The sequence below is a fragment of the Staurois parvus genome, unplaced genomic scaffold (genome assembly GCF_062004578.1).
Source record: "Staurois parvus isolate SC_StPar_1 unplaced genomic scaffold, SC_StPar_1.0 ptg001296l, whole genome shotgun sequence".
Lineage (NCBI taxonomy): Eukaryota > Metazoa > Chordata > Amphibia > Anura > Ranidae > Staurois > Staurois parvus.
Genome location: NW_028319092.1, coordinates 219034 through 232074, shown reverse-complemented (window position 1 = coordinate 232074; position 13041 = coordinate 219034). Strand labels below are relative to the sequence as shown.

At 44.1% G+C, this 13041-nt stretch overlaps 1 protein-coding gene across 1 annotated transcript in view; it reads right to left on the bottom strand.

Moving 5' to 3' along the window:
- TNPO2 (transportin 2) overlaps window positions 1–11976 on the bottom strand; it is a 67853-nt gene extending 55877 nt beyond the window's left edge. Inside the window, exon 1 of the mRNA XM_089660956.1 lies at window positions 11887–11976. The gene's annotated coding sequence lies outside the window, so the exon portion shown is untranslated. The remainder of the gene's footprint in view (window positions 1–11886) is intronic.
- Between the last annotated feature and the right edge of the window lie 1065 nt (window positions 11977–13041).

Here is a 13041-nt window from a genome sequence, read left to right as displayed (position 1 = left end):
GCAGGTTCACCCTGAGCACATGTGACAGACATGAAAGGGTCCGGAGAAGCCGTGGAGACCGTTCTGCTGCCTGTAACATCGTTCAGCATGACTGTTTTGGTGGTGGGTCAGTGATGGTCTGGGGGGGCATATCCATGGAGGGACGCACAGACCTCTACAGCCTAGACAATGGCACCCTGACTGCCATTAGGTATTGGGATGAAACCCTTGGATCCATTGTCAGACCCTATACTGGTGCAGTGGGTCCTGGGTTCCTCCTGGTGCACGACAATACCTGGTCTCATGTGGTGAGAGTATGCAGGCAGTTCCTGGAGGATGAAGGGATTGATACCATTGAATGGCTCCCACACTCGTCTGACCTAAATCCAATAGAACACCTCTGGGATATCATGTTTCGGTCCATCCGACACCGCCAGGTTACACCTCAGACTGTCCAGGAGCTCAGTGGTGCCCTGGTCCAGATCTGGGAGGAAATCCCCCAGGACACCATCCGTCGTCTCCTTAGGTGCATGCCCCAATGTTGTCAGGGATGCATACAAGCACGTGGGGGCCATACAAACTACTGAGTACCATTTTGAGTTGCTGCAATGAAATTTCAGCTAAATGGACTAGCCTGCTACATCATTTTCTCACTTTGATTTTCGGGGTGTCTTTGAATTCAGTCCTTTATGGGGCATCCTTATGTTCCTAACACATTACCCAGTCCATATGAGCATAGATATCCAGCATGATATATTTCCCCATTGAGTTCTGATGTGTTTTCAAAGTCTTCCTTTAATTTTTCTGAGCAGTGTATTTTCACTGTGGGTTTTTTCTATTGTCTGATTACTTTGAGAATACGCAAGATGCAAAACTAAGGGGTGAGGAGTGTGGCTGGTGTTCACCTTTACATTTTTATCTGTAAAGGTGAAGACTTAAACCCTTAAAAGGATAAGTTCACCTTTCCTAACATGTTACAGCCCCCCCCCTCCCCGATCCCCATTGTGACTGCCAGCGGAGGATCTTCTCCTCCCCGCTGTCACAATTTTTTTTTTTAAAATGCAGTATTCTGTGAATGAGTAAAATGCAAGTCCCAGGAGCCTTTGCAGCTGTCAACTTGTAATTCTAAATGAAGTACCACGGCGCTCCACAGCGCCATAGTAGTTTACTGAGCCTTCCTGCCAGTAAAGTATCTGCTTGCCCGTACAGGATGTACAGTCAGGTCCATAAATATTGGGACATCGACACAATTCTAACATTTTTGGCTCTATACACCACCACAATGGATTTGAAATTAAACGAACAAGATGTGCTTTAACTGCAGACTGTCAGCTTTAATTTGAGGGTATTTACATCCAAATCAGGTGAACGGTGTAGGAATTACAACAGTTTGCAAATGTGCCTCCCACTTGTTAAGGGACCAAAAGTAATGGGACAGAATAATAATCATAAATCAAACTTTCACTTTTTAATACTTGGTTGCAAATCCTTTGCAGTCAATTACAGCCTGAAGTCTGGAACGCATAGACATCACCAGACGCTGGGTTTCATCCCTGGTGATGCTCTGCCAGGCCTCTACTGCAACTGTCTTCAGCTCCTGCTTGTTCTTGGGGCATTTTCCCTTCAGTTTTGTCTTCAGCAAGTGAAATGCATGCTCAATCGGATTCAGGTCAGGTGATTGACTTGGCCATTGCAGAACATTCCACTTCTTTCCCTTAGAAAACTCTTTGGTTGCTTTTTCAGTATGCTTTGGGTCATTGTCCATCTGCACTGTGAAGCGTCCAATGAGTTGTGAAGCATTTGGCTGAATATTAGCAGATAATATTTCCCGAAACACTTCAGAATTCATCCTGCTGCTTTTGTCAGCAGTCACATCATCAATAAATACAAGAGAACCAGTTCCATTGGCAGCCATACATGCCCACGCCATGACGCTACCACCACCATGCTTCACTCATGAGGTGGTATGCTTAGGATCATGAGCAGTTCCTTTCCTTCTCCATACTCTCTCTTCCCATCACTCTGGTACAAGTTGATCTCGGTCTCATCTGTCCATAGGATGTTGTTCCAGAACTGTGAAGGCTTTTTTAGATGTCGTTTAGCAAACTCTAATCCGGCCTTCCTGTTTTTGAGGCTCACCAATGGTTTCCATCTTGTGGTGAACCCTCTGTATTCACTCTGGTGAAGTCTTCTCTTGATTGTTGACTTTGACACACATACACCTACCTCCTGGACAGTGTTCTTGATCTGGCCAACTGTTGTGAAGGGTGTTTTCTTCACCAGGGAAAGAATTCTTCCGTCATCCACCACAGTTGTTTTCCGTGGTCTTCCGGGTCTTTTGGTGTTGCTGAGCTCACCGGTGCGTTCCTTCTTTTTAAGAATGTTCCAAACAGTTGTTTTGGCCACGCCTAATGTTTTTGCTATCTCTCTGATGGGTTTGTTTTGTTTTTTCAGCCTAATGATGGCTTGCTTCACTGATAGTGACAGCTCTTTGGATCTCATCTTGAGAGTTGACAGCAACAGATTCCAAATGCAAATAGCACACTTGAAATGAACTCTGGACCTTTTATCTGCTCATTGTAATTGGGATAATGAGGGAATAACACACACCTGGCCATGGAACAGCTGAGAAGCCAATTGTCCCATTACGTTTGGTCCCTTAACAAGTGGGAGGCACATATGCAAACTGTTGTAATTCCTACACCGTTCACCTGATTTGGATGTATATACCCTCAAATTAAAGCTGACAGTCTGCAGTTAAAGCACATCTTGTTCGTTTAATTTCAAATCCATTGTGGTGGTGTATAGAGCCAAAAATGTTAGAATTGTGTCCATGTCCCAATATTTATGGACCTGACTGTATAAGCAAGCAGATACACTGACAGGTCAGAGGGAGACCTGCATGGCACCAGTGATCTGCTGATCGCTGGTGCAATGCCTTAGAGGCTCCAGAAAGAAAAAAATAAATGCACTTTTTTTTTTTTAACTGCAAAAAACGTGCATTTATTTTTTTTTGTAAAAAGGTGAATTTATTATTTAAACAGCCCCAATTAACTCTTCTTTCCCCTTCGTTTTTATTTCTGCTAATTTCTTTTTTTTTTATATATATTTTTTTGCTGGTAGCCCACTCAAACGTTCAGAGGTCGACCTGCCACCAACAGCTCCAGGTATTAAGAGTTAGGCAGGCTATAGACGGGCCGTTTGTCGGCCGATAAATGAAAAATCGGTCGGCGCCGATGCTGCCACCATTGTCCATGAGACGATCCACGAAAACCGGCCGAGAGACGGGCCCCACTAACGGTGTATCGGCCAATTTTTCGTGCAGGCGAACAATCAGCCGATAAACTACCCGTCTATGGCCTGCATAAGGCTTCATTGACATAGGAGCTGTGGTCCACCCGGAATGACATACAGGCATGCTGTCTGTGAGCATGAACCCAGTCAGATTAGAAAGATCCTCTAAGTAAAAAAACCCTGAAAGGGATCCGTTCCCCTCCCCGTCTGTATGGATATGTTCAGGTGTAAATGGACAGCTGGTCTATTTACACCTGACCCCCCTACAGAGCGAAGCAGGCTGTGTTCATGTCCACTCTGCAGAAGTGGAGAAAACACAGACCTCTCATCCGCCCACTCCACGAACAGGTCCACCATTAAGAATGGGGACTTAGGTCAGGGCTTGTTCTAAATTAGTGTCCTGAACTCCATTAACGCCCCCTGACACCTTTGGCTGGTATTCTTAGGGGGGAGTTAGTAACTGATTTTCAGGCGTTTTGATTAGCAGGGCCAAGACAGCATCATTCGCTCATCTCAGCACATGCCACACATGCGGTTCACTGTACAGTACGGTCAGGCACAAAAAAAAAAAATTTTAAATTGGTTCTAAAGCCAAAACAATTTACCTTATTGCATTCCTTATATTAATGTAATAACAAAAAAGAAAAAATTCCCTGTGCCCCCCCACTCCAAACACCCGAGTCCATTATCGATCCAGCACCTTTCGGCACCACTTCTCCCTTGTATCTTTCTCGTCTCACAGGAGGATCAGGCAGCAGCAGGAGACATTCACTCCTGTTGCTGTCAATCAAATCCTGTGCGCTAAGAGCAGGAAGGGGGGGCAGGGCTGAGCTGTACTGTGTGTATGGACACAGCTTGGCTCAGGAGCAAGCCTGCACGTCTGCCCCCATAGCAAACCAACTGCCATGGAAGCAGACACAGAAGAGAAGAAGCCAAGACTGCTGGCAGGTGAACCCAGAAGAGGAGGATTGGAGCAACACGTGCATTAGCACTGAACAGAGCAGGTGAGTATAAAATGTCCCTGACAGTCCCACCCTCTGCTCAGATCAGCTGTGAGAACTCAGTAATCAGCGACGTGATCTCCGAGTTTTCACCCTAATGCAGGCCATAGATGGGGAGAAAAACGGCAGATTTTCGGCCGATTAACGAACTATCGGTCGGTCTAAAAAACTTACCTGACCACCAATTATTACGAAAATCGGCCGATTAATGAGTAACCTATAACGGGAAATGATGTCATTTTGTGACCTTTGTGATCCTTTTTCGGAAAACGATCGTTCGTTTTTGACCATCAATGAGGATAAAGTCGGGCGTTTTTCGAAAATTTTCCAACATCACCGATAATCTGAAAGTCCAAAATACACGAAAAACGGCCGACAAAATCGTCCACTAACTATAAGATAATCGGCCGGTTTTATTTTCGGACGAAAAATCGGCCGTTTTTCTCCCCATCTATGGCCTGCATTAGAGCCGGTGGGGGACAGATGCAGCATCAGAGCAATGCTGCATCCACCTAGGCATGATTTGTTTTCTTTTATTACCATACTTCTCTTTTAAACTCTTTAAAAACTGAGTTCACAAAAAAAAAAATACAAACTAAGCACAAGGAACATTACTTAGCTTCAGTGTAATGTGTCCCTTGTGCTTCTGTCCTCTACTTCACTAGTACTCTTGTTCAATAGAACTGAAGATCTGTCACAGGCTCCTACCAAGAGGGCCCACCTATGCCCACACTTTCCACACCAGCACCTCCATTCGTAGAAGCCATTCTATAAATGGAGGATTGGCAGATAATTCATAGCCCCACCCCTGCATTCAGAGATCACAATCATTTGTAGAAGCTACATTACAATGGAGGAGCTGGGTGGACAGGACAGGTATAGTTGGGCTCCTGTTGGCAGCCAGTGACAGCTCCCTCAGATCCATTAACCCCTTCCACATCAGAAGATTATGGTGGTGTGGGTGCATTGGAAGAGTAAGATTACCACTGAACTAGAAGACAAACACAATGGACACCCCATACTGAAGGTAAGTAAATGTCTTATTTAGTTTTTTGTATACTTGTGCTAAAGTGAAACTGAAGTCTTCTCCGGGGTATGGACATTTTTGAAAAAACTACTTGTCCAGGGACTAAATTGGTGTCCCAATCTACTTGTCCAGATAAAAAAAATAAAAATTTAACCAAATCTTAAGGTGCTTTTAGGAATGTCTGGGGCTTTTAAAAACAAAAAGGGGGCTTTATGGTGACTAAAATGTTTAACATTGTGCGCTATCTCCTCCTCACCTCCCCCAGTCTCCGGCATGGCACCGAGGGACTAGCATGGAGGAGAGAGACCTTGCAGTGTAATGAGCACCAATTGTGTACTCCTCAGAAAAGGGGAGTATTGGGCTTATCCTTTACCCCTTTCGCTGCCAGAGCCCTTTTTGCACACATTTAAAAACATCATTTTAGGCCAGAAGATTACACAAACCCCCAAATATGTATTTTCTGAAAGCAGACACCCTAGACTAAGGTTTCTCAACCAGGGTTCCTCCAGAGGTTGCTAGGGGTTCCTTAAGCAGTGAGCAATGTCTGCCTCTCACATAGGTTCCCATTGATACCACTGATCTTTTTAGCGAAGTGTAAGGGGGTAATTGGTCCCAATGGCCACAAGGGTAAGGAGCATTCTTCCCACTAATCTATCATGAGTTGCAGATATAGTAATTTTTAGCAGGGGTTCCCTGAGACTGGAAAGGTATTTTAGGGGTTCCTCTGTGTTGAAAAAGTTAAGTTATTCCAATCACTACTCACTTGCCCCTTTTCCGAGAGACCCCTGGTTTATTCTCTTACACTTAAAACCACCAGGCATACCAAAACACCAATTTAAACTGGCCACCAATTTACTATTGGCGGCCAAACCATAGCGAAAGCCTGTAAACAGCAGTCTGTATCCTTTACAGAAGTCAATCGCCGTCTAGACTTTTTTAATAAATGAGAAACTACCTAGCATCCTCTCAGGCACCCATGAGAGATTCCTCAAAACCTGGACTCAATGGATCCAACACGCCCATCCCGAGATTTCAGCAAACAGCTTTACCTCACTTTAGTCTGTTCAACCTTTCCAAGTTGAATTCAAGTGTTCTAGATGTCCACCCCCTTCAATCTGCTTCTATCTATACCTCTCTCTTCTTTTGATTCCAGTTTCTTGGCTCTCCCACAACCTACGAGATGTCCTATACATCTCTCCATTTGGAGTACATTAGTATATCTTAAATGCTATACCCTTTGACTAGTGTTGGTGGTTGAGCTACAGACAGACTACTTTTTCTGTACACTGGCTAACTAACCAACACAATAATGTACAGGGTAAATAAAAATCAATGATTTTTAAAAAAAAAAAAAAAAAAAAAAAAAACAGATTTTTTTTATTTAAATTGGATTTTTTAAAATAAAATGCTCTTTGAGGAAAATATATTACCATCCAAAGGTTATTCCATCATGAAATAAAGATTCGTTTTTTAATTATGTAGAATAAGGCTGTATAGGTTTAATTTTTTTGGTAAATAAATTCCATGAATCCATTCACAATGTCATGCTCTTCCAGAGGTTTTTGTAAGATTATTGGGCAGTTTCTCTGCCTACAAGATATTATCACAGATGATTGGTTTACTTTTGCAGTTCTCAAAACTGAATCTGACTCAGCGGAGATCACATGCCTCTTCTTCACAGCAAAAATGTTATAACATGAACAGAGTTAAGAAAAAGACCTTCATCCTAACTTCTACAAACCTATGAATACAGAATCAACCCCTTCACTGCTAAGTTTCAAGAAGTTCAGTGAATAGAATAGAAACAATATTTTTCTGATTGTTTGGAGTGGAATAGATCTGCACAAGAAGAAAGTGAAACTAAGTGGAGGAGGAAGGGGCTGACAGTCTAAGTTTCTTAAAATATATATATTTTGTTTTGCCAAATTAGTTAACAAACATGTTTGTTTAAGCAAATCACATATGCTGGAATGTTATTGTTTCAGTTGAATAAATCTATTTAAATTATTATTAAGGTAATGATTATTTTTCTCCTTCCTAAGTACAACAGAAAAGTTGTCCAAATATGAATGATTAACCTATTAAACTGGGGATAAAAAAACTAATATGAAAAGTTGTTATTCTAAAAATCTTCATCTACTTGTATATTAAAGTTATACCAGCAAGAATTAGTCTTTATGTAGAAAACTAGGATTTACATCAAGCCTTACTGACTAGTGATTTAAATCAAATCCACCCTGATAATGTATGTTCTATTTCTATCTTTTTACAGTTGTTTTGAACGTTTCCTATTTTAATTACGTTCCTTTTGTATACGACCACTGTTGACGGCTTATAGTTGCAATCCTGTCTATGTACTAAGTGGTTGAAACTGAATTTTGTACTTCATACCAAAAACCCAATAAAAATTATTGAAAGGAAAAGGTTGAGAAAGGCTGCCCTAAAGAATAAAATAGTGATAGTTCCAGTTTTTTATATAACACGATATTACCACAAAAGTCTAGAACATGCTAAATTTCAGTAAGAAATACACACAAGTTAATTTTAGGGCCCAAAAAATAAATAAATAAATAAATAAATTACATGATTTTTGGTAAAAGATGAGGTTGCACCAAATAAATAGATATCCAACATATCAAACCCTAAATTTGTGTGCACTAGAGAAACGGCAAAAAACTTTAGTACCCTAAATGTTCTATAGGCGATGCTTTTAAAGCCCCTTACAGGTCTTCAGTTTAGTGTTATGGAGGAGAATGGGTACTAAAATTATTGCTCTCATTTTGTCGTGCGTGACAACATTTAATATGTGTATCGCAATTGATGGGTGCCCTAGTGTGTGCGTTTACATTTGTACGTGCGTGTATATATATACGTAGTGTTTGGGGGGGTTATGTGCTTTGGTGCAAATTACATTTTTTACAATTAAAAAAAACTTTCCCATCACATAGGTGGCAAAAAGTCTGCTATGTGATCATTTTTGGTGACAGGTTCTCTTTATTGAGACATCCAGGTTCTAAGAGACCCTGTGTCCCATTGGGGAGATTTTCCTTCACTTCCTGTCCCATAGCCAAACAGGAAGCAAGAGAACTACTGCCCCCACTGGAAGATGTCCCCTCTATTTCTGTCATGGAGCTAACCCAAAACATGCGCAGCACCATAGCAACTGTAGATCACCCAGAAGCTAAGATGGCAACTTCCTCAGCTGATAAGGATAGGAGGGTTTAGTTCCACTTTAAAATGTAACTAAGGGGAGGATACTTACCTTCCCAACCCTTCCTTCACCAGGATCTTCATTGGCCGGCACGGGATGATATCACTCCTGTACATGCACATGAGCTAGTCATCTCGGCACACAGGATCAGCCCGACAGACGTGCACACGCACAGCTCAGTTTACATCACGGGATGGCTGTGAGCAGGCAGGTAAGTGCGTTTACTGCATGTCCCTTCTGCAATAAAAATGGCTGCCTGCTTCCACTTATAATGCCCCCTGGCTGCCAGGTCTTCGCATTAGGATCTGGGGGTTTTAGATCTGAATACATTACGGATCCACCGAAATTTCGGCCACTGAAACATACCGGCCACAAATAGCCCTGTGTGTAGTGCAGATTTGGGGGGGGGGGAGCTGAGAAAGGCAGGAGAGGAGTATATACAGTGGCTGGCTGTCACTATAGGGCAGTGACGATTTTTAAATGTAATTACCAGCTTTTTTTTTCTTCACTATAGCTCACAGAATTAGCTGTCACTTTCCCCCAGCTAAAAGAAACAAACAGAAACAGAAACTTTGCTTTAAGTTTATTTCTCAAGACAGGAGAAACAACGTTTCCTTTAGCTCCAGGGAAAGTGACAGCTAATTCTGTGAAATATAGTGAAAAAAATCTGGCAATTGCATTTAAAAACCAGCACTGACATATAGTGGCACAGCCAGTGAGGGAGCCTCTCTGTATACACTGCTCCTCTCCTGCTCCCTCCTTGCACACACTGCCCCCCACCCCCTCCCCCCTACAAAGAGGATCTGTCACTCATATGCTATCACATAGGGAACGATTGGTCCCCTATGTGATAGCAAAAAAATCATAAGTTAAAAAAAATAAAATATACATGAAAGTAGAAAAAAATAAATAAAATTGGAGCCTCCCCACATATGCAGAAATTTTGATTCAGTTTTTGGCCACGTGCATTCTGAATTTTCGGTATCGGTACCAGAATTTTAATTTTGGTGCACCACTAGAAAACATATATACACACACATTATTATACAGTATTTATACAGCGCCAAAGGGTTTGCTCAGAGCTGTACAGTAGCAAGGAGGACAGAACATGACAAGACAGTAACAATACAATACACGAGGGGTTCGAGGGCCCTGCTCATTCGAGCTTACAATCTAGGAGGGAGGGGAAGGTGGTACAGGAGGAAGTGGCTGTGGGGGATGGAGTGGTGGGAGGAGTGGAAGAGGTTAGTTGTTAGGTGAGGTCGGGTGTTAGGTGAGGTTGGGGTAGGCTTCCCTAAAGAGGAGGGTTTTCAGGGTGCGCCTGAAGGTGAGGAGGGTAGCTGACAGTCTGATGGATTGGGGTAGGGAGTTCCAGAGGATGGGGGAAGTCCTGGAGAAGTCCTACAATCGGGCGTGGGAGGAGGAGACCAGGGAGCTAGAGAGTAGGAGGTCCTGCGAGGAGCAGAGGGCACGGGTAGGGTAGTATTTGGGTATCAGGTCAGTTATGTAGTTTGGGGTAGCGTTGTGAATGGCTTTGTAGATCCGAGTTAGCAGTTTGAATTTGATGCGTTGGGCAATCGGGAGCCAATGAAGGGATTGGCAGAGGGGGGAGGCAGATGTGGAGCGGTTGGTGAGGTGGATGAGTCTAGCCGCTGAGTTCAGGATAGACTGGAGTGGGGATAGCGATCGTTTGGGTAGGCCAGTGAGAAGGGAGTTGCAATAGTCCAGGCGTGAGATGAGGGAGTGTACGAGTTGTCTGGGGTGAGGAATGTGCGTATTTTGGAGATGTTGCGGAGGTGGAGCCTACAAGATCTAGATAGCAGTTGGCTGTGGGGTAGGAAGGAGAGGTGGGAGTCCAGGGTGACATATATATATACACACACACACAGCACTGGTTAGCATTACCGCTTGGCAGTATTAGGGTATGTATAGCACAGTGATGATGCTTCTACAACTTTTATATTGTAATCTCTGGGTTTTCAAAGGTGCACACAATGAGCACAGTGGCTAAATGATTAGCACTTCCGCCTGGAAGTACTCGGGTCATTGGTTCAAATCCCAACCACAGACCACCTGCCTGGAGTTTGCATCTTCTCCCTGTGCCTGCGTGGGTTTCCTCTGAATAGTCCAGTTTCCTCTGAATAGTCCAGTTTCCTCCCACACTCCAAAGACATGCTGGTTTTGGTAATTGTCCCTATTATGTTCATGTATGAATATGAGTTAGGGACCTTAGATTGTACACCCCTTGAGGGTTAGGGACTGATGTGGATATATATATATATATATATATATATATATATATATATATATATATACACATACACACACACACACACACTCTTTACGTCTGGAGGAAAAGAAATGTAATCTCCAAACACGGAAAGGTTTCTTCACAGTAAGAGCTGTGAACATGTGGAATAGACTCCCTCAAGAGTCGGTTCTGGCCAGCTCAGTGGATTGCTGTAGGAAAGTCCTGGATTCTTTCTTAGATACACAGAATATAACTGGATATAACATTTATAGGTAAAGTTGATCCAGGGAATATCTGATTGCCTCTCAGGGGATCAGGAAGGAATTTTTTCCAAACAGGAGAAAATTGGATCATGCTTTGCTGGGGGTTTTTTTTGCCTTCCTCTGGATCAATTAGGGGTGTAGGATTATCTTTTTTTTTTTCCTATGGTTGAACTGGATGGAGTTTTGCTTTTTTCAGCCAGACTAACTATGTAAAGTGCTGCGTACATTGATGGGGCTATACAAGAACCTGTAATAAATATATACACACAAGGCACACAATTGTTTTCTGGGACTTCTTGTGAGTAGAAGGAACACAAACGTGTCATCCCTATGCACATCGAGATTCGGAGAATGTATTTATTGCTTTGGTGGCGGGTCATGATCACGGCAAATATATACAGATAAACAATAATAATAATTTCTTATAAGAATTACTTTTTTTATTTTTAGCTATAATTACTCATTAGGCCTAATTTTCCTACAATAAATAAAATAGCAAAAAAAAACCCATTGCGCCCTATGAAGGCACACGATGTCCTGTACACTCGGGGTAGAGTGGAGATTTCCTATTCCTGCCTGGGTGAGAAGCCCCTGCTGTACACTGCCCGGTCCAGGCCTGTAGCGCGGAGGATGATGGGAGTAGTAGTGTCTATGGCTACACAGGCCTCTCTACAACCCCCCCATAGGGATCTGTGGCAGCATCGCCTAGCTCGGTGTGCGAGAAGCCGGCATCGCAATCGGCGGCACCGGGGTCTGTATAGCACACCTACCAGGTCGGCCGGCTCCCGCCTGTCGCCACAGGGCCTACCCCCACCCACAGCTCCACCTCCCCCCCGGTACCGGCGGCCCCGGGCTCTCACCTCTCAGGACGGAGCAGACTCGCGGGCGGCGGAGACACAGAAAAAGAGAGCGAGCGCGGGCTGATGACGTCACCCTCACCCCTCCGACCAATAGGATGACGAGCTGGGGGGCGTAGCCGAGCCGCCTGAGCTGGGGATTTTAAACTTGGCTACGCCTTCTTCCTGCCGGGCCACGTGACGAGCCAAGGCTAGAGGCCCGCGGCGCCATGTTGGTTGGGGCACGAACAAAACCGTCTATGAATAATTGATGTGTAAACAATGGGGAAAAGCCATGCACAGGGAGTGGGATTCGCCAGGATGGGGGACTTCTGAGAGGATTACACTCAAAGTTTCACCAAAATGAGAAGCTCCAGTTCTGTCAGTAGAATTCCAAATATATGACACAATAAAAGATTGGGACCTTCACCCATGAGTATCACTTCCTCCCTTCTGCCCCCTCCCTCTAAGGCTCCATTTACACCTGGCATTTCTGGAACGTGTGACAAAGCGCACAGAAAATGTGCAGCAAATATGCATTGCATATGGTGACCTTCATTGTTAACCAGTTTACGACCACCTGCAATGTACTGCGGACAGGCGGCCAATGTAAGCAGGGCGACATACGGGTACACCGCGGCCTACGTCCGAGTTTATGGCACGTGCATGCGCAACACCCCCCACTAGCACTCGCTATGATTGTACACAGCGAGAGTCAGCCAAGTCCCAGCCAATGATTCATTATTATTATTATACAGTATTTATAAAGCGCCAATAGTTCGCTCAGCGCTGTACATTACAAAGGGGGACAGAACATGTGACAGAACAATACCAATACAATGCAAAACATGAGGGGATTGAGGGCCCTGCTCCTTGGAGCTTACAATCTAGGAGGGAGGGGATGGTGGCACAGGAGGAGATAGCTGTGGGGGATGGAGTGGTAGGAAGAGTGGAGGAGGTCAGCAAGTTAGCAGGGGGTGGGGTAGGCTTCCCTGAAGAGATGGGTTTTCAGGGTGCGCCTAAAGGAGAGGAGAGTAGGTGATAATCTGATGGGTTGGGTCAGGGAGTTCCAGAGGATAAGTGACACCCTGGAGAAGTCCTGGAGGTGGGCATGGGAGGAGGAGACCAGGGAACTAGAGAGAAGGAGGTCTTGTGAGGAGCGGAGTGTGCGTGCTGGGC